Below are 19,921 nucleotides of genomic sequence, written 5' to 3'. Positions count from 1 at the left end.
GGTCAGAAGGGTGGGGGGTCAATTTTGTACCCATGGAGGGCGGTTTTGCAGCAGTACTGGCCCTCTGTAACAAAAGTGGGTGTGATGCTTGTCATCCGCACGCCCCAGCCTCCCACAAAAGCCCCTCCTCACCCCGCTCCTTGGGCCAGTTGAGCAGCAATCTGCCAGGGCTGGTTGCTGTTCCCAGTTCGGCCGTGAAGGAAGGCCATGGACAAGCCCAAGTGCAGGGTGCAGTGTATTTAAAAAGTAGAATATGTACTTTTGAGATTTACATGTTCTGGTAGTGAAAAACTAGTAAATTAGTTTTTCACTACTGTAAGGCCTATCTCTCCCATAGAGTACCATTGGCATTACCTTATGACATTTTATTAGAGTAATTTCCAATTGAAAAAATATAATATTTAAGGGCTTGGTGTATCTCGACTCACAATTTAAAATCACAACTCATGGTAGAGTCAGATTTTAAGTTGTGAATCTGACATTGGCACTTTTAGAAAGTGTGAATTTAGTTACATTAACCATTCTGTGCCTCTGACTATCTCTGAATACACATCTGGAGTGGGTGACAGCTGGGCTTTGTGTGTCCCTCCAGACAGCCACACACAAAGAGAGCTTATGTGTACCTGATGGGCCTTTCACATGCTGATGGGCCGTCACCAGGCTGATGGGCCATCATTGGCAGGAGGAGTGGGAGAAGCTGACACTTGCACCTGAATAGGGCTGTGCTTGTAGCAACACAGAGAGCTGCATAACCCACTGTAGTGAGTGAGGAAGGGCAAGGACTTTGTGTGCATCCAAGGTCTCCCCCACTTCAAAGACACAACTGGTTATATTGACTGGACCTCAGACACCACCAACCCAGTACGCTTCTGGACCGGTGGACATTCTGCCAAGAAGAAGGACTGCTATGCTGCTTAAAAGACTGTCACTCTGCTGGACTCTGCTGAACTCCTTCTCTGCTGTACCTGCCCTGCTGCCTGCTACTACCCTTGCTTGTGAGTGAGAAGGACTGGACATGCATCTCTGCATCCTCAAGAACTTAAGTGACTCCAAGGGCTTGCCTTCTGTTTTGAACTCTCAAGGATATCAAACTCTCCTGCAACACTTGGCACTCTGCTAAGTGTGAGTATGCTCAGCCAAGTGGTGCAAACCCAGTCTTGGGTCCTTGGAAGTGGGTTTTCTGAAGTTTGGCAATAAAAATCCACACATCGCTGTTGTTATGCTAGTCGGAACTGACTCATCTACTTCAGCACCGCCTCATCTCCTGCCAAGTGCACTGCATTGCCGGCTACACGGCTCAACAATAACGCATCACCTATTTTGCAAGGAAGCTACTGCATTTCAGATTATGCCACTCAGAGCCGACGCATTGCTTACATCCAGCTGGATCGACAACGACGCATCGCCTCCTCGGCTCCTCTTATCGGGTCCTCGACATTGACTCACCCTCCTCTCAAGTTAGTGTTTGCAGTGAGTCAAGGCTGGTCCCTGTATCTGACCCACGCTCCACAGCATTCGTTTAGATTTACCCTTGTCAAGCGCGGCCAAATGTCCCCTGTTGGTGCATTATGCTTTTAAGCACTATATTTCACTTTCTTCTTTAAAAATTCATAACTCCGGTTCTACTTATTGGATTTTTGTTGTTGTGGTCTTGTTTTGTTCATTAAATAAAGCTCTATTTTCCTAGCCTTTAGTTTTGTGTGGTGGTTTTGCTGTTTTACTGTTTTAAGTGCTGCACAAATACTTTACACATTGCCTCTTAACTTAAGCATGCCCGCTTTGTGCCAAACTACCAGAGGGTAGCACAGGGTCAATTTAGGGTATATCTGACTAGGGTTGTGGTCCATACTTGGTCAGGGTGCATATCTTTGCCAATTAGAGACCCAATGTCTAACATCTGTAACGTCCTGATCTTCTTTTGTGTCATTCTTAATGTAGTAGGGACTCATTTAGCACAAATACAATGTGAATGAGACGTTGCAAATGGCACATAGAGGCCAGCATTATTCATTAGCACTGATAAATGAGTAAACTAACCTCAGGAATCAATGCCAAATTTGTAAAAGGTAAGTGCAGGGACACCAACATCTTTCTAAGGAATTCACAGTCATTGCTATTGAATGCCCTAGTGGCCAAATCCTACGGTTACCCTTGACATGATTCCACTGTATGTCTCTACGTCAACCACCATAAATGTACCTCTTTCTGTCACTTTTTCATTCTTTCTTTCTCCATTTTTCAATATTTTCCTCTCTTTTCCCTGCTTTTTCTTTCTGCCGTTCTGCCTTTCCCTTTAGGTTAAAGCCCGAGGATGAAAAAAGTACCAGCCCACAAAACTGAGTGGCAGTACCCACCACCTGCAAGCACCAGCACAATGTAAGCACTGCCAGGAATGTAAGATTTGGTTCTTAAACTAAAAATTAGCTCTCCATCCAAAAGTGGTAGAGTTAGTGCCTCCAAATAGGTAGTAGATTTAGCTATCCAATATTATCTAGTGATGCTGCAAGACGTGGGCTCTATTTGCATGGCTTTTCCATTGAAAGAAAGCAAAATTCCCCTTTAAATCCCCCACTACTGTGGAATGCCAAACAGGGTAAATAATTAAGGTACTAACTCAGGGATAGTCCAACAGGAAGCTTCATAATATAAAGGAAAATGTAGACTAGCCACATTCAACACTTAGGAAAAACGATTAACATTCTTGCTTTGTCCTCATATATTACCATATTGTAGAATCTTGTCTAGAAAAATAACATCGTTTGCAGTTTCTTGAAAGAGTATCATAACTGTTAAGGTACAAAAAACATCTAGGAAAATGGAATCTCCTAACAAAAATAGCTACATTACCTGTGCATGTTCTCAGAGACACAGCCATGGTCAGGGTGCCTCATCGGCCACCTAAAGTACGACTATGTCCTGCACGTAAGCTAGATAGGCCCCCCTGTACAAAAAATGTACACAGTGAAAGTCACCTCTTTTTCTGCCTTCGTGGTAATATACCAGCCTGGATGTAGTAAATCCAGTGTCTGATTTACCTCCATAAAAAGAGGTTGTTGATATCAAGGGGCATAATTATTAAAGACTTGCTTCGCCCTTGAGCCATGCGATGGGGTGCAAGAGTGACACACTTCTTAAGGTAAATTTATCAAGCCAATCAAGGACACCTTGCGTAGCTTCATAAATGTAGAATAACGCAATGCAGAGCAAATGGCTGCATTGTGTTACTTGCCCCGGGGAAGCGCTTCATGGGTGGAACGTAGGTGTTCCCACGTATCAACCCATGAATATTGGTGCATTTTCAGATTGCCATTAGTGGTAGACCTGGGAATGCGTCAAAATACTATGGGGCATATTATCAAGGGGGTTATCACTGCTGTTTTGGCTTTAAAAGCCAAGAAAGCGGAGATAAAATGATCTCCCTATTACCTAGCTGTCGCTAACACCAGTTAGAGACAGCTAGTAGGAGATAGCGACTATCTTGGGCCCCACTTTGCATATCAGTGATATTTATCACTAATGACATGCAAAGTGGGTGTGCCAAGATGTTAGCGACTGGAAACAGTCGCTAACATCGCTATCTCCTATTACCAACTTTTGGAGATATTCGCGCTAAGCGCGAATATCTCCAAAAGCTAACACCTGCCCTGAGCAGTTCTTAGCCATGTTATCCAATGGGAGGTGGATAACATGGCTTAGAGCATTAGCTCGGTAAAGCATGAATATCGCTTACTTTTCAGCGATATTCATGCAATGCGGGCGTTTTTTATCGCATTTGCGATAAACCTTGGTAATACCAAGGTTTATCTACGATAAAAATCGCCGCAGCTCAGCGGTAAATGTTTGTCTCTAACCAAGCAATAGCGATAATTATCGCTATTGCTTGGTAATATGCCCCAGAGTCTTTCCAGCTGAAGCGTAACAAGGAGAAATATCTCCTTGTTGCTCTCCTCATTCTATGTGTGCTGCTTTCTGCCATCTGCGTTGGGTTTTGAAAACTTACATTTCTTGCACAGCACAAAATCTGTTTTGGGTCACGTGAAAATCACAATATCGACAATGTAAATGCAAAGAAAGCCACGCAGCATGATGGTCTCATCAGGCAAGCATGCCAAAAAAAATATTCGTGTTTGTTTCTTACTTTCTGATATCTTGAACAAAGAAGTAATGTGTGTATTAATTTGACTCCTGCTCTCCCTCTATTTTGCAAGATACACATTGAACTAATCAAAATATGATGCCAAGATTGGTAAATATCTGTCAAAATTGCATAGAACATCCACCAGTGACAATGGTGCAGCAAGTTAAAAACAATAATCGGTAGGATGAAGTAAAACAAGATGCTAGGCCATCATTTTATAGTCAAAGAGAAAAAATTGCTTGCTGAGAACCGAAGAAGATCTGAAAAACCTCACAATGAATTATATCAGAGTTGAGAAAATTTACTCTGGTGAGCAAGAGTTAATGAATTCAAATATTTGTCCGCGCATGCATAATGCCATTAATAGTTCAGCATTTGAATTGGAGTATAGGTTTTGATCTGGTGGTGTTTAAGTAAGTATATTTTGGTTCAGCAAAAATAAAAAAGCAGCTTAGTGAACCTAATCACCCCTCATACTAATTACAGCACAAAGGTGTTGATAGTACAGAAAATTAGTATTACATTTTAGGGTTCAACCCGTACCTTACAATGAGGATCTCCAACTCTGCATCAACCTCTACTCAGGTCGAAAGGATCTTTGCCACTGTTTTAGAATGGAGCATCAAATTAAAACATCTCAAATAACATCAACTATTAGCCTTAATTTGTAGTCAATGATGAAAGTTTGGTAAGGATTACAAAACATGTATTATTCATTTTAGTTTATTTTTTTGTTTTTCAACTTTTTATTCAATCCATTTCCAGAAATATCAAGAAAAATAATGGCTAAAGACATCAGATTTGAAGCTTATAAAGCGTGCAGCTACCCCCAACGGGGGTGTCCCGGCGATAAAATAACAGCATGTTCTATAATGGAAACAGGCCCTATCACAAAACGAGACGAGTTTGAATTCTATCAGAACCCCTAAATCAAATTCCTTGGAAAAGAGTAAGGGGCAGATTTACAAGCCCCCTTGCGCCACTTTTGCGTCACTTTTAGCATGGGAAAAAGTGACGCAAAAGTGGCGCAAAGGGCTTGTAACTCAGCCCCTAAGAGTTTTGGACCTTGCAATTAGTAGCTACAAGAAGTTGAACTCCCCATAAAGAGCAGTTCTAGAAACTCACACTACCCTCTCAAACAGTTGCAGTTCAACCATCTAAATACAGTTAGTTACCTTACAACGTTTCACAGGAGTAGTGCATCGCCACCAGCAGTAGTTCACAGCAATCATTCAAAGGGAAGAAAAGAACAGTGAAGTGCAAAGGAGCATCGCCTCATACATCTAGGGAATAAGGGTTTCTGCGTAGGGTTTTAAATATACAGGAAAAATTGGCACACATAACAGGTTGCGGTGAGAGTAGGGGTAAAAAAATAAAGAATAAGGACGGTGCTACTGATGGAGCAAGGTGGAGAAACAAAATTTTGTGTGCCCCTTCTGAAATCACACTTCGATAACATGTAATCTGAACTAATGGAGTGGTGCATGAGACTAATTAACCTAGAATAAAAAGTTGGACATACACATACACGTGGGAATTAATCTCTGCTTATGTTGCAATTATAACTAACTAACTATGTAATTTTGTCGTGTCCTGTACTAATATGCTGCATTGATATAATGGAATGAAGCATGAATGTGCTTTTGTCTATGTATTTGTGGCCAGAAAATTTGACCCAAGTGAGTATATTACGCATAAGTGTCGCTTATTTGCTAGGTAATTACTAATAGGGAAAACCTTAGTAAGGGGGGAGGTAAACAGAAAAACTATTTTTCCTAAATTAACGTTTATTTGTGTTTGTTTCTATGATAGTTCCCATTTTGATTCGAGAGGCCTGTGACAAAATGGAGTCACTGGTTTACTGTGACAGCCAAAGACAGAGCATGTGCGCAGCAGAAGAGATGAGAATGAATGCGAGCTGCTTGGGTCTGTACGGAAGGGGAATCAAGGCCGCTGTGGCCTGGAAGTTTAGATGGCTGCCAAGTGATGAGAGCAAAAGTTCTGAACGTGAGAACTTTACTTAAAGTTGCAAATTAAGGAAACTCGACTAGGCCGGACTATGAAAGACAATGGGGGCATTAAAAAACCCCTGACAGGAAGAAAATGTATAACGTGATGATGAGGTTATGCTCATCCACTCCCAAACTGACGAATGAGGACCCGACTTTTCTCTAAAAGTTACTCTTTTAGATAGAAAGAGCTAGTGAAAAAGGTATAAAAAGTGCTGATTTTACAGAGTAAAAAACTTCTTCTGAATATCCACCAGAGATGCTGCTGGATTGCTGCTGTTCCTGTGATGTAAGATTCTTTTTCTGACTTAGAATTTTTCTTTGCAGGAATGGTACTTTAGAGAGGGATTTTAGTTAGGGAGGTAGGAGAATGGAATTTTGGAACTATCTGTCTTTTACTAATACTTGCGTTCTGAACCTAAAATGTTAACGTTATTTCGGAAATTTTCTAAAATAAATGAAATTTACTGTTTTGAACTATGCTCTCGTTTAAATGTCATTTGAGGATTAAATAAATAAATAAAGAGAAGAAACTTTTAGACATGTTAAATTTGCTTTAATAAAAATTAGATAAATGGAGAATTAAGCTGGTCTAGAGTTTTCCTACGCCTAATTTTTTACTAGCAGACCCATCGACCCTTACGGCGATATGTCTAAATGTATATTTTCTGATGATAAAACCATGGTAAACTCGATAAAACTGCAGATGTAAATAGTATAAACGTTTAGTTTTAATTTAGACATTTCGCTATGATACAGCATCTCTCCATTGAAATTCATCGATCCCTAGAGTAAGGTAGAAGATTGTGTGCACGTAGCTCACAGTGATATGGGCCCCACTGGCGAGTGAATGTATGTTCTGGTGTTTCTGGGATGAGTGATATGGTTTCATAAATAATTTTTGTAGTAGCGCTGCATCAGTTATAAGCGTGGTAGCAGAGTAGCGGTTGCTATAGAAATTAGCTAGGATAATGTATAAAGTGCTATTTAAGGGTTTGGTGTACAGAATTATGACTAACATCTGTTGAGTTTGTATTACGTTATATGTAGTCCTGAAAAGGCTTCCGAGTATTGCGTGAAGCTGGTCACTCTGTCTGCAGGCAGAGGAAGTGTGGCAATGAATTCACACATCGCATAGTCTGTTTCAAAAAGTAGTATCATTGTATACTGCGGTGGTATCGTCGTATATCACTGTTCGGGGACACTACGCTTGAAAGGATAAATGTATAGTGAAGACAGTCTATAAAATCTTAGCCTTCAAGTATAGGGATCATTGCGTATCCTAGTTTAAAACTTACTGCTGGGAGAGTAATAGAGTTTAACCCGAGCTTGAGAGAAGGGTAAAGTAGAGGAAGTGGTTTCTACTTTATTGGCGAGTGTAAAAATTCTGTGATAGAGAAGAGGTAAGCGCTGTCTACTGGAAATACTGAATACTTGTGTGATTGAGAAAATTCTATCACTTTATTTAGAGAAACAGACGAATGGAGTTGTTTTTTGTGAGTTACTAACTGATTCCGTCGAAAATATCTTGTAAATCCGACTTCTTGAAAAATCCTGTAAAGGAGGGGTCAGTCGGCGCTGCAGAAGCCGGAGGGCTGGTGACGTCAAAAGTGTCAAGCTGGGATTGGTCCGCATGACCAAGACAGGGCAAAGAGCTGTTTGGTGCATCACGAAAAGCAGCGAAACTATTGGTTAAGCACTAAGGAGACGTATCTTGTTCTGATTGGTACGCTAGTGTAAACCGCGCTGTGATAGGTTTGTGGTTCGGAACAGCAACAGGGAAGTACGCGATCTTTTGAAAGACAGGGAATTTACAGAAAAATGGATTACTATTACGGAGAGGAAAAGAAAAAACCTTCATGGTTTAAGTAATTTAAAAATGTGTTTGTGAAGGATTAGGCGATAGTCACAAGAGAGGGAAAATTGCTCCCTCCGCCGAAAACACCTGCTTCCTATATGTTGTCAAAATATGCTTACCATACGTGTGTTTGGTTAGAGAATTGGGTGAGATATACCAGAAATGATGGTGTGTTAGCTTTACCGGAAGGAGGATCTTTTGATGTGGCAGTTTTGAGAAATTTGAGAGAAAAGATGATGAATCTTGACCCAAGACCCAGACCAACTCAGTTAGAAGCTTTAGTTGAATGGGAGGATGAGATGCATGAATTAGAAAGCGAAAGATTGAAAGGACATGTCAGATCAAGAGGTAGATTTCGAAATTTATGGGGAGAGACACATGAGAGTAGAATGCGTAGATGGAGAAATGCTGACATGTGTGATGGCATGTTTCCAGTCAGATTAGTGGATGATTGTGAATGGTGAAAATGCACAGAAAAGAGGAAAGACATAGAGACAGGGAAACAAGGTTATGGTGACAGTGAATCAGAGTATGTTGTATTAGGAGAAATATTAAATAGGAGACCCCACCATATCAACCAGGTTCTTTGTGGATTACACCCAATGCTCTATCAGCAGATGAGAGAAATAATGAAACCCCAAAGCAATTTTCAAATTTTAAAGATGTACCAGAAAGAGTAGAAGTGAGATACAACCCAAATACCTCAATAGTAGAATCAAGACTTTTCGGTACCCCCTAAACAGTCATGAACAGGAGAATGTAAAAAGGGCAGAAAAACAAGTTGAGGAACAAACCAGTACTGCAGAGTATATATGAACTACAAATAAAATAACTGAAAAGATACAAGAGGTTACGAAAAATATAGAAGCAGTGACAGTCCCAGTAACGATAGGACTTGTAATTCCAGTGTTTGAAAACCAGAGAGTAAAAGAACCAAGTTTAACAATCCTGTTACAGCAGGGCTTACAAAAGCTGAACAGAAACATTTATCCGGACTTATCAGCAGTTAAACGAGTAAACAATGTAAATCCGCCTGACTTGACTTTTAATCAGAGTTTAGCTTATAAATATGCAACTGGAGCAGAATCTGACTCTGCTACACCAGAAAGGAGCGTAGAGAAAATAGATTTCACGCAAACCCCTGTAGGACCATCAGAACAGGAAGTAAGTGATTGGATTAAAACTTTAAAATTAAAAGAGCTTGATTCTAAAGTACTGGATGTAGCCAGGTTAAAAGTAGACATGGAAGAATTAATTATTGGAACAATTGGAACAGATAGATTGAAAACGTACCAGGATGATGAACTTATGTTCATGTGTAAAGGCATAACGTGGAAGGCAAAGACAGTGCATGATCAATTGGAGGGATTGGCAAATGAAGAGGAGATTAGTGATAAATCTACCCTAGCGTTTCCAGTCAGGGAAAAAGAGACAGTAGCAAATGAATTCCCCTTGAAAGAAATACCTGGAGGAGGTTATGTACATGTTCCTTGGAGTAGACAGGATATATTATCGTTTACAAACGATTTCCCTAGATTGAGAGAAAAACCAGTGGAATGGTATCGACAGGTTGATCGATTTGCGAAAGTTTAAAAAGTACTATGGGTTGATTTGGATGGATTATTCGACATAGTTGTGCCAGCAGACCTATGGACTGAATGTAAAATATCTGTAGATTGGCCAAGAGAAGAGCACCCCTGAGACAAAGTGACAGGTGCCCCATCACCAGATGTAATGCGAAAATACGAACAAGTTATTGTGTTTTTGAAGAATAAAATACCACCAAAAGAGACAGACTGGGTTAAAATAGGACGACCCAAGAGCCAAAAGAATCTGTACATGCATTCTATGAGAGACTATTATTGGTGTTCAAACAGTACAGTGGAAATGAAGAATTGAGTGAGAAAGACATGAGTCATTTTGTATATCGATTTGTGTATGGATTGAGACCAGAAATCGGAGACTTGATCTGACACACCATAATAGGGTGGCAGTCGAGCACAGTAGATGAGGTTTTGAGAAAGGCCAGATATTGCAGTGAAGAGATTGATGCAAAGCAAAATAAATTAAAAGACAAGGCTATGTGGGCACAGGTGAAAGTGGCAGAGCAGGTAGCGCAATTGGATAATAAAGGCGCTGATGCAAATCAGGGAAAACCAAAAGGTAGTATTGGAAAACCAAAATTAGTAGGAAATATAGAAGAACTGAAAAATAAATATCCCTGTCATAATTGAGGCAGAATAGGGCATTGGAGAAAAGAGTGTAAGTACCCACCAAGAGTTTATCCAGAAAACACATAATTGAATCCACAGGTGCAGTATGAGGTAAACCAGCAGCAACCGCACCAACAGCAGATAGTAAATCAGTAAAGTCAGGTGCCACAACTGCCACTTCCACACAGTGTAAACCAGCAGACATACAGTGTAGAGACAGGATTCAATGGAGGTGAGCAGGTAACAAGACCACACAGAGTGAATGCGTGTCCCCAGTATTGGTTACAGGAGGATGGTGGAAGTGAGTCGGATGAAAGTTTCTGACGGTGCCTGAGAGAGGGAGAAGAGTGAGTGCTTGGAGCCACTCTTGAGGTAGATCTGTCTGGTCCATTTGTGAATGGAAAGGTAAATGATGTAGAAATAACTTTCCTAGTGGACACTGGTGCTACCCGTTCTACTGTTAGATCAGTGGAAGTCCAAAATCTTCCTCTCTCAGGAGATAGCATCCAAGTTGTAGGTGAGGATAATAGACAAATAAAAACCCCTTTGACTCAACCAGTTGAAATAGAGATTGGAATTTCAAAGACATGCATCGATTTGTGGTGTGTGATAGTAGTCCTGTGAATTTGTTAGGACGAGATATCTTGTGTAAAATGAACTGTGCCATATATTGTTCACCAGATGGCATAGAATTGCAAACCCCAGATGAAGATAGCCTGTATAAAATGACTATACTTATGGTTGAGGCTGAGCAGAATAAATTGTTCCCTGTGTTTGACCGAGAAAAGATACCCGATGCATTGAAAGAGACAGTGAAAGAGAAAGTGTGGGATTTCACAGGAGAAGATATTGGGTTATTGAAAGACGTAGACCCTGTAAAAATCTCAGTAAAAGAAGGTGCAAATTACCCGAATATTCCCCAGTACAACATGACTGCAGAAATAACCCAAGTGATTGACAAGATGATTGAGCAGGGAATACTGAGAGAAATAGAAAGTAGTCCTTGTAATTCACTAATAATGGGATTGAAAATGCCAAATGTAACCTTTATTTTTGTGCAAGATTTGAGAAAGGTTAATAAGATAGTTGTCCCATGTTGTCCGATTGTACCAAATCCAGCAGTGATTTTATATCAAATTCCCTATGATGCAGAATGGTACACAGTCATAGATCTGTGTAATGTGTTCTTCACAGTCCCATTGCCTCCGGAAAGCCAGCCAATATTTGTGTTCCGGTTCAGAGAACGTATTTTGGCATGGTGCCGAATTCCTCAAGGGTATAATGAAAGTCCATCAATCTTTAATCAATTGCTGAATAAATCATAGAGAGAGTTTGAGTATGCCTGGAGAGTCCATATTGGTTCAATACATTGATGACCTTCTGGTGGCATCAAAGACAAAAGATGCATGCATAACTGATACTGTTGCATTGCTGAATCATTTGGCCGAAGAGGGACAAAAAGTGTCTCCATCGAAATTACAATTTTGTCAGAAAGAAGTGCAATACTTAGGTCATTAGATTGCCAAGGGAGTCAGACAAGTTACTGAAGAAAGAATTAAAATGATACAGGGAAGGAAGCCACCAAAAACTCAAAGGTATGTGAGAATGTTTCTGGGAATGGTAGGTTACTGTAGACAGTGGATTAGTGGATTGTCACTGATTGCAAAGCCATTGCAGAGGTTGACCAGAGCAGATATCCGAGACCCTATTGTTGTGACTAAAACTGAAATGGAGGCATTTGAGCAGTTAAAAACGAGTCTCTGCGAAGCACCAGCTTTAGGGATGCCAAATTACGAAAAAGAGTTTGAACTGTATTGCAGTGAACGAGAGGGATGTGCATTGTCAGTACTGATTCAGAGACACGGTAAACTGAGAAAGCCAATTGCATATTTCTAAGCTGTTTTAGACGCTGTTGTAAAGGCATTGCCAGGTTGTCTGAAAGCAGTGGCAGCTACAAATGTCAGTATAGAACAAAGCGAAGGGATAGTGATGGGATTTCCTGTGAGAGTGTATGTACCTCACTCAGTGGAGATTCTCCTCACTAGGACAAAGACCCAACACCTGACCAACAGCAGGATCACCAAGTATGAAAAGACAATTCTAGGAGCAGAAAATGTGACAATTTCTAGATGTGTAAATGTAAATCCTTCTACACTATTGCCTGATGTCCAAGAAGATGAGGTAAGAGGTGAGGTTCATCACAAATGTTTGGATGTTCTTGAATACTGTACCAAACCAAGACCAGATATCAGAGATGAGCCATTACCTGAGTCTGATTATGTGATGTTTGTGGATGGATCATGTCTGAGAACGGATGAAGGAGCTTTGAGTGCAGCTTATGCCGTGTGCACTGTAGCGAAAGTATTGGAAGCATCCTGTCTGAAAGAGATCCGTTCTGCTCAAATAGCAGAATTGATTGCTTTGATTCGAGCATGTGAGTTGGGAAAAGAGATCAAGGTCACCATAGTGACTGACAGTCAGTATGGCTTTGGAGTTGTCCATGATTATGGGCAACTGTGGTCCCATAGAGGTTATTTGACTTCTGCAGGATCTCCCATACGAAATTCTGAGTTTGTGAGAATGCTAATTAATGCAATTCAGTTACCAGACAAAATTGCTGTGGTCAAGTGTGCAGCACACAAAAAGGGGAATGACTACATCGCCCGAGGTAATCGTTATGTTGATTCAATTGCAAAATACTGTGCAAAGAATTTGGCTTCAATTAACAAGGACAGAGAGAAAGAACATGTTCCAAGTCCTTTAATGCTAACCACAGTAGTTGAAAGTTGGCAGGAGGTGAGGCAAATGCAGGAAGAGGCAGATGAGGAAGAGAAAAATACTTGGTTAAAAGCAGGGTGCAGACAAAGAGATGAAGATGAAATCTGGGTAAATAAAGATGAAAGACCAGTAATGCCTGATAGCATGATCTCAAATATGGCCCGAGCATACCATGGTCAAGCTCACATTGGAAGAGATGCCATGTTGCGTCTGTTTAGACAGACGTGGTACAATCCCAAATTCAGGATGATTGCAGAGAGTTTGTGCCAGAGGTGTCCAGTGTGTCAACAGTTCAATCCAAACAGGAAAACAATTGTGAGTCTGGGAACCATAGGACGGGAGGGAGGTCCATTTACACGAATGCAGTTGGATTTCATTGAATTACCACTGTGTAATCGACTCAGATATGTTCTGGTGGTCGTCTGTTTGTTCTCAAGGTGGGTGGAGGCTTTCCCCACAAGAAGGAATGATGGAAGAACTGTTGCAAAGTTACTTCTACGAGAGATTATACATAGATTTTGCTTTCCATTGACCATTCAAATGGACCCTGGTCCCCATTTCCAAAATTAGCTCATTCAAATGATATGTGAAGCACTGGTTATACGCCAAAGACTACACTGTGCTTTACAGGCCTGAGGCTTCAGGAGTGGTTGAGCAGGTAAACAGGACAATTAAAAACAGGATGCAAAAATGTGTTTGGCAACAGGATTGAAGTGGCCACATGCCTTGCCACTTGTTCTGATGACTTTGAGAAGCATTCCTGACAGGAAGACTGGACTGAGTCCACATGAGATTCTGATGGATAGAATAATGAGACAGGCATATGTACCAGTTGATAAGTTATTAACTATTAATGATGACATCATACTGGATTACTGCAAAAACCTGTCTGATGTAGTGACTTCTTTGTTCCATCAGGTGGGAACTGATTCAGACATGAAAGAGAAAAAGCCAGCTCATGACCTAGTGCCTGGAGACTGGGTCCGAATCAAGGTGCACCGCAGGAGAAATTGCTTAGTGCCTCATTGGCAGAAACCACGCTTATCCTGGTTAGCACAACTGCAGTTAAATGTGCTGGAGTGAAGAGGTGGGTTCATGCGAGCCACACAATCCGTGTGCCTGAACCTGAGAATCCAGACGAAGGTGAAAGTACCACTGATTCAGACTCTGAAGGTAAACCAGAGGAAGGTCCAGATTCTGAAGCTCGACAAGAACGTCGACATCTGGAGGTTTCAGAGGCTAGTTCTGCGTCTGAAGGAGAAGAGGAAATTGTTCAAGTACCAAATTCTGAAGATCGATCTGAAGATCAAGAATTGGTAGAAGAAAACACCAGTGAGACCACTGAGCAAAACAGAGAGGAAACTGGTGATCAGAAAAACTTTGAAGAACAGTCTGAAAACTCAGAAGACAGGAATGAAAATCCTGATACTGGAAAAGCGGAAATAACTCACGACCAGGATGAGATTCTAAGTACCAGTTATGGAAATGTTCCTTACGGAGTGAAATAACTGTCAGAAGAGAAAATTGACTCTGGAAAAGACAAAGACGTTGTGAAGCTTATTATAAACTAAACTGTTAAAGACACTAAAAGCAAAACTGATGACAGTGCAGATGAGATTTCTGTGAGAAAGAGTCCAAGAAAAAGGGCCTGGAGAGGGGAACACAACACCACAGAGCCTAAGAGAAAAAGATTCTGTAAAGGAGATAATTGGCCTAAGAAAAATGACGAGCTGAAAATTATACTGGTTAACAGAGAAAGAAAGCAGGAAGAACAAGTGCACAAAATAACCAGTCAAAGAAAATCCTTGGGAAGAAAGATTGAAGTGGTACACCGACCAAAAAGAGTGAGAAGACCAAATCAGAAGTACAAATCACCTGATTGGACCTATATTGTTTTACCATCAATTGAAGAAGTAAACAGTAGCCAAGAAGATTTGAGTTTCCCAAAGACAAATGAGAAAAGTGAGTAAATAAATAAATTATTGAGAAGGACAACGGTTTCTCAAAGTATAAGATAAAAAGTATAAATCCTGAAAATCCTGCTAAAGAAGAAGGTATTATAGAAAGAAGAGGAAACTTGTAAGTGACATAAGGTTGAAGAAAAATTGTTAGAAAAAAACCCCGAAAATAATTGTGTAATTGACATAAGGTCAAAGAAAAATTGTTAGAGGTAACAAAACTAACTCTGTAGGTGACACAAGGTCAAAGAAAATCTGTTAGAAAAACTGGTGTGTAAAAAGAAATGGTGAATAACGAGCATAAGACAAAATGTTCTATATTTAGAAAATGGTGTAGGTTATGTATGGTTTGCACTCGATTATTAACAATGATATCAATAATTTTGGCTATTGTACTTCCTTTCCAGGATAGCTTAGTGAAATTAAAAAAGAATGTAAGTTCAAGTGAAAAGGACACAGTCAAAGTCTAACAAACACCATGTATATAGGCCAGAAGTACATCAGGATAGCTCAGTAAGTGACTTTTCGAAGAATACTTTTTCAAAATTGTTATCAGAGTATGTCAAGACAATGGATGCAAGTGATTGCTATGTGTGTGTGAAATTGCCTGCATCTGTTTCTGAGGGGGTGACATACCATCACCTTCCACTTACATATGGGGTTGCATGTAGTGTGATTGCAAGCCTGTTTTATCAGACAGGCAAATTGGAATATCATTATTCCAACTCAGATGAAGTATTTGCAAAGTTAAAAATTGATAAGACACTGAATAAAAGAAAGCCTGCTTCAGTTATGGGAGAATACTTTCTAGAAATGGATGAATTAAATCATGACTATGCTTTTAAGAATAATCTGACATGTAAAATGAGAGTGGAAGAAAAGGTATTTTTAGACATGGTTGAAGAGAAAAGAATAGCTTATAAGCGCAAAGAAAGGGTGAAACATGACAAATCAAAATATTGGACATTCAATGATGAGAAAATCGATGTAAGAAATGTGAATGTAGCTATAAATATTGACACTCCACTGATGGGAAAATTCTGTATTAGAAGAGATAATACTGTGTATGATAATTACTTTGTGGGAGCAAGTCAATGTAAAGATACCTATAGAATATTAGGGGGTTGGGGATTTAAAGGAGGAGATGATCCAGTTTTTCCTGGTGTCTATTTTATTTGTGGGAATAAAGGTTATTAGAGATTGTCTGACCTTTGGTAGGGGAACAAATGGCATACATGAGATAGGTAAACCATTAAGTCGTAGAAAAAGAGAGAGTGTTATAGAAATAATAGGTGATGTTTTTGAAGCACTGATACCAGCAGTGGGAATATCTTTCAATGGAAATCGAATTCAAAGATTGTCAATGATTGTAGATCGTTTTTCAACAGACACAGCAGGTAGATTCCTAATGGTAAACACTGAAATGATTGCTATGAGAACTATGGTAATGCAAAACCGTCTTGCTCATGACATAATTTTAGAAAAAGAGGGAGGAGTTTGTGGAATTCTGAAGATACAGCATTGCTGCACCTATATTCCAGATAAAAGTCAGAATATTGAGAAGTACATAACAAACATTACAAAGTTGCATGGAGTAATTGAACCACTGGGCGATGATGGTATTCTCGATCGTCTTGGTAGAAGTTTTACAGCAGTTAAACATTGGTTTCAAGAAATAGGTAGTTCAATTATAGGAAAAATACTAATTCCAGTAACGGTCATAGTATTAGTTATTTTAGTGATAAGATTATGTTGCATATACAGGAAAAGAAGGAGTGTTAGAAAGTCATTAAAGAAGATAATTCAAGAGAAAAAGGTGATATAGAAATGGAGGAATTCCGAGAAAAGATTTTTAAAGAAACTAAAGAAAAGGATACTAAAGTATAAAGGCTTATTAACCTGAAGAACCTGGAACATGTTTTGATAAAATTTGCACATTTTGGGAGATATTTGGTGATAAATCACCAAAGGGGGGAGTTGATGGAGCAAGGTGGAGAAACAAAAATTTTTGTACCCATTCTGAAATCATACTTCGATAACATGTAATCTGAACTAATGGAATGGTGCATGAGACTAATCAACCTAGAATAAAATGTTGGACATACACATAGACGTGGGAATTAATCTCTGCTTATGTTGCAATTATAACTAACTAACTATGTAATTGTGTCGTGTCCTGTACTAATATGCTGCATTGATATAATGGAATGAAGCATGAATGTGCTTTTATCTATGTATTTGTGGACAGAAAATTGGACCTAAGTGAGTATATTACGCATAAGTGTCGCTTATTTGCTAGGTAATTACTAATAGGGAAAACCTTAGTAACGGGGGAGGTAAACAGAAAGGCTATTTTTCTTAAATTATCATTTATTTGTGTTTGTTTCTATGATAGTTCCCATTCTGACTCGAGAGGCCAGTGACAAAATAGAGTCACTGGTTTACTGTGACAGCCAAAGGCAGAGCGTGTGCGCAGCAAAAGAGATGAGAATGAATGCGAGCTGCTTGGGCCTGTACGTAAGGCGGTTCAAGGCCGCTGTGGCCTGGAAGTTTAGATGGCTGCCAAGTGATGAGAGCAATAGTTCTGAACGTGAGAACTTTACTTGAAGTTGCAAATTAAGGAAACTCGACTAGGCCGGACTATGAAAGACAATGGGGGCATTAAAAAACCCCTGACAGGAAGAAAATGTATAACGTGATGATGAGGTTATGCTCATCCACCCCCGAACTGACCAATGAGGACCCGACTTTTCTCTAAAAGTTACTCTTTTAGATAGATAGAGTTAGTGAAAAAGGTATAAAAAAGTGCTGATTTTACTGAGTAAAAAACTTCTTCTGAATTTCTACCAGAGATGCTGATGGATTGCTGATGTTCCTGTGATGTAAGATTCTTTTTCTGACTGATAATTTTTCTTTGCAGGAATGATACTTTAGAGAGGGATTTTAGTTAGGGAGTTAGGAGAATGGAATTTGGGAACTATCTGTCTTTTGCTAATACTTGCGTTCTGAACCTAAAATGTTAACGTTATTTCTAAAATTTTCTAAAATAAATAAAATTTACTGTTTTGAACCAAGCTCTAGTTTAAATGTCATTTGACGATTAAATAAATAAATAAAGAGAAGAAACTTTTAGACATGTTAAATTTGCTTTAATAAAAATTAGATAAATGGAGAATTAAGCTGGTCTTGAGTTTTCCTACGCCTAATTTTTTACTAGCAGACCCATCGACCCTTATGGCGATATGTCTAAATGTATATTTTCTGATGATAAAACCATAGTAAACTCGATAAAACTGCAGATGTAAATAGTATAAACATTTAGTTTTAATTTAGACATTTCGCTATGATACAACAGCTCTCCATTGAAATTCACTGATCCCTAGAGTAAGGTAGAAGATTGTGTGCACGTAGCTCACAGTGATATGGGCCCCACTGGCGAGTGAATGTATGTTCTGGTGTTTCAGGGATGAGTGATATGGTTTCAGAAATTATTTTTGGAGTAGCGCTGCATCACTACTAGGTCAAGGGAAAACCCCAAGCCCTGAAATAGAGTAGGCAAGTGCCAACCCTGTTCAATGTGAAAACAAAACTCCTGTGCACACGTTGAAAAAGTCAATTCAAAAGGGACCACATGTGTCAATGGTTTTGTTTAGAAGGCAGAAAACATAGGACAAGGTCCACAACAGATAGTAGTTTTTCTTTGTTTTATGTGATAATTAGTCCTCCTTCCAGAGGAGATACCAAGAAAAGGCCAGCCGACACGTGTTTCGTCAGGTGGGTAGTCACTCTTCAGGGCTGAAAAAAGGCCAATCTACGTGGGATCGGGGAACCGGTGATAATTCCAACCCGGTTCTGAAACGGGTAAAGTAGCGATACTGTTGGTTTAAAAAGGAAACTCCCAATGTTCAGGCGCAGGGAAAAATGATGGGCGGGTACAGCCGTCACAAAAGGAAAATGCTGCATGTGCAGTTATGTTATTGAGGAGTTGTGCTCAATCCGGATATGGATATAAGAATCACAGAACAATCACAATGCAAAATCACAGAAGATATTTTAGCTAAAAAAAAACATTTAGCATAACATTCCCCCCCCAAAAAAATCCCAACCCTCTCAAAAGGGCATTATAGCCAATGGTCTTTTTAACCCCCAACAGCTCACTCCTCAGTTCAGGAGCTGTGCCTTTATATGCCATCCCTAACATAACTTGAAAAGAATTTCTGTGCTACAAGCTGTTTCTACCGCGCTTCACGCAGGGTGCGCTGTGGGGAAGTGTCTTGCCTTGTTTCTCTGCCCAGCCGGTTTGCTGCTCGCGGTACCCGCTACGCGGGTCCCGCTTCGCCGAGGCCACTGCCCTTTCGCCTCTTTGAAGGATTTCTTGGTGCCAACTGCGGGGACCTGCAGGGCTGCGAGCGTCAATCAACATCACCTGGGACGCTCTCCCTGCAGGCTCCTCCCCTGGACTGCACTGAGGCTAATTAAGCTGACCGCCCTTGTACTCCGGTGGATTTCTGTGCTACAAGCTGTTTCTACCGCGCTTCACGCAGGGTGCGCTGTGGGGAAGTGTCTTGCCTTGTTTCTCTGCCCAGCCGGTTTGCTGCTCGCGGTACCCGCTACGCGGGTCCCGCTTCGCCGAGGCCACTGCCCTTTCGCCTCTTTGAAGGATTTCTTGGTGCCAACTGCGGGGACCTGCAGGGCTGCGAGCGTCAATCAACATCACCTGGGACGCTCTCCCTGCAGGCTCCTCCCCTGGACTGCACTGAGGCTAATTAAGCTGACCGCCCTTGTACTCCGGTGGATTTCTGTGCTACAAGCTGTTTCTACCGCGCTTCACGCAGGGTGCGCTGTGGGGAAGTGTCTTGCCTTGTTTCTCTGCCCAGCCGGTTTGCTGCTCGCGGTACCCGCTACGCGGGTCCCGCTTCGCCGAGGCCACTGCCCTTTCGCCTCTTTGAAGGATTTCTTGGTGCCAA

The sequence above is a fragment of the Lissotriton helveticus genome, chromosome 9 (assembly GCF_964261635.1).
Source record: "Lissotriton helveticus chromosome 9, aLisHel1.1, whole genome shotgun sequence".
NCBI lineage: Eukaryota > Metazoa > Chordata > Amphibia > Caudata > Salamandridae > Lissotriton > Lissotriton helveticus.
This window is presented reverse-complemented; position numbering follows the sequence as displayed.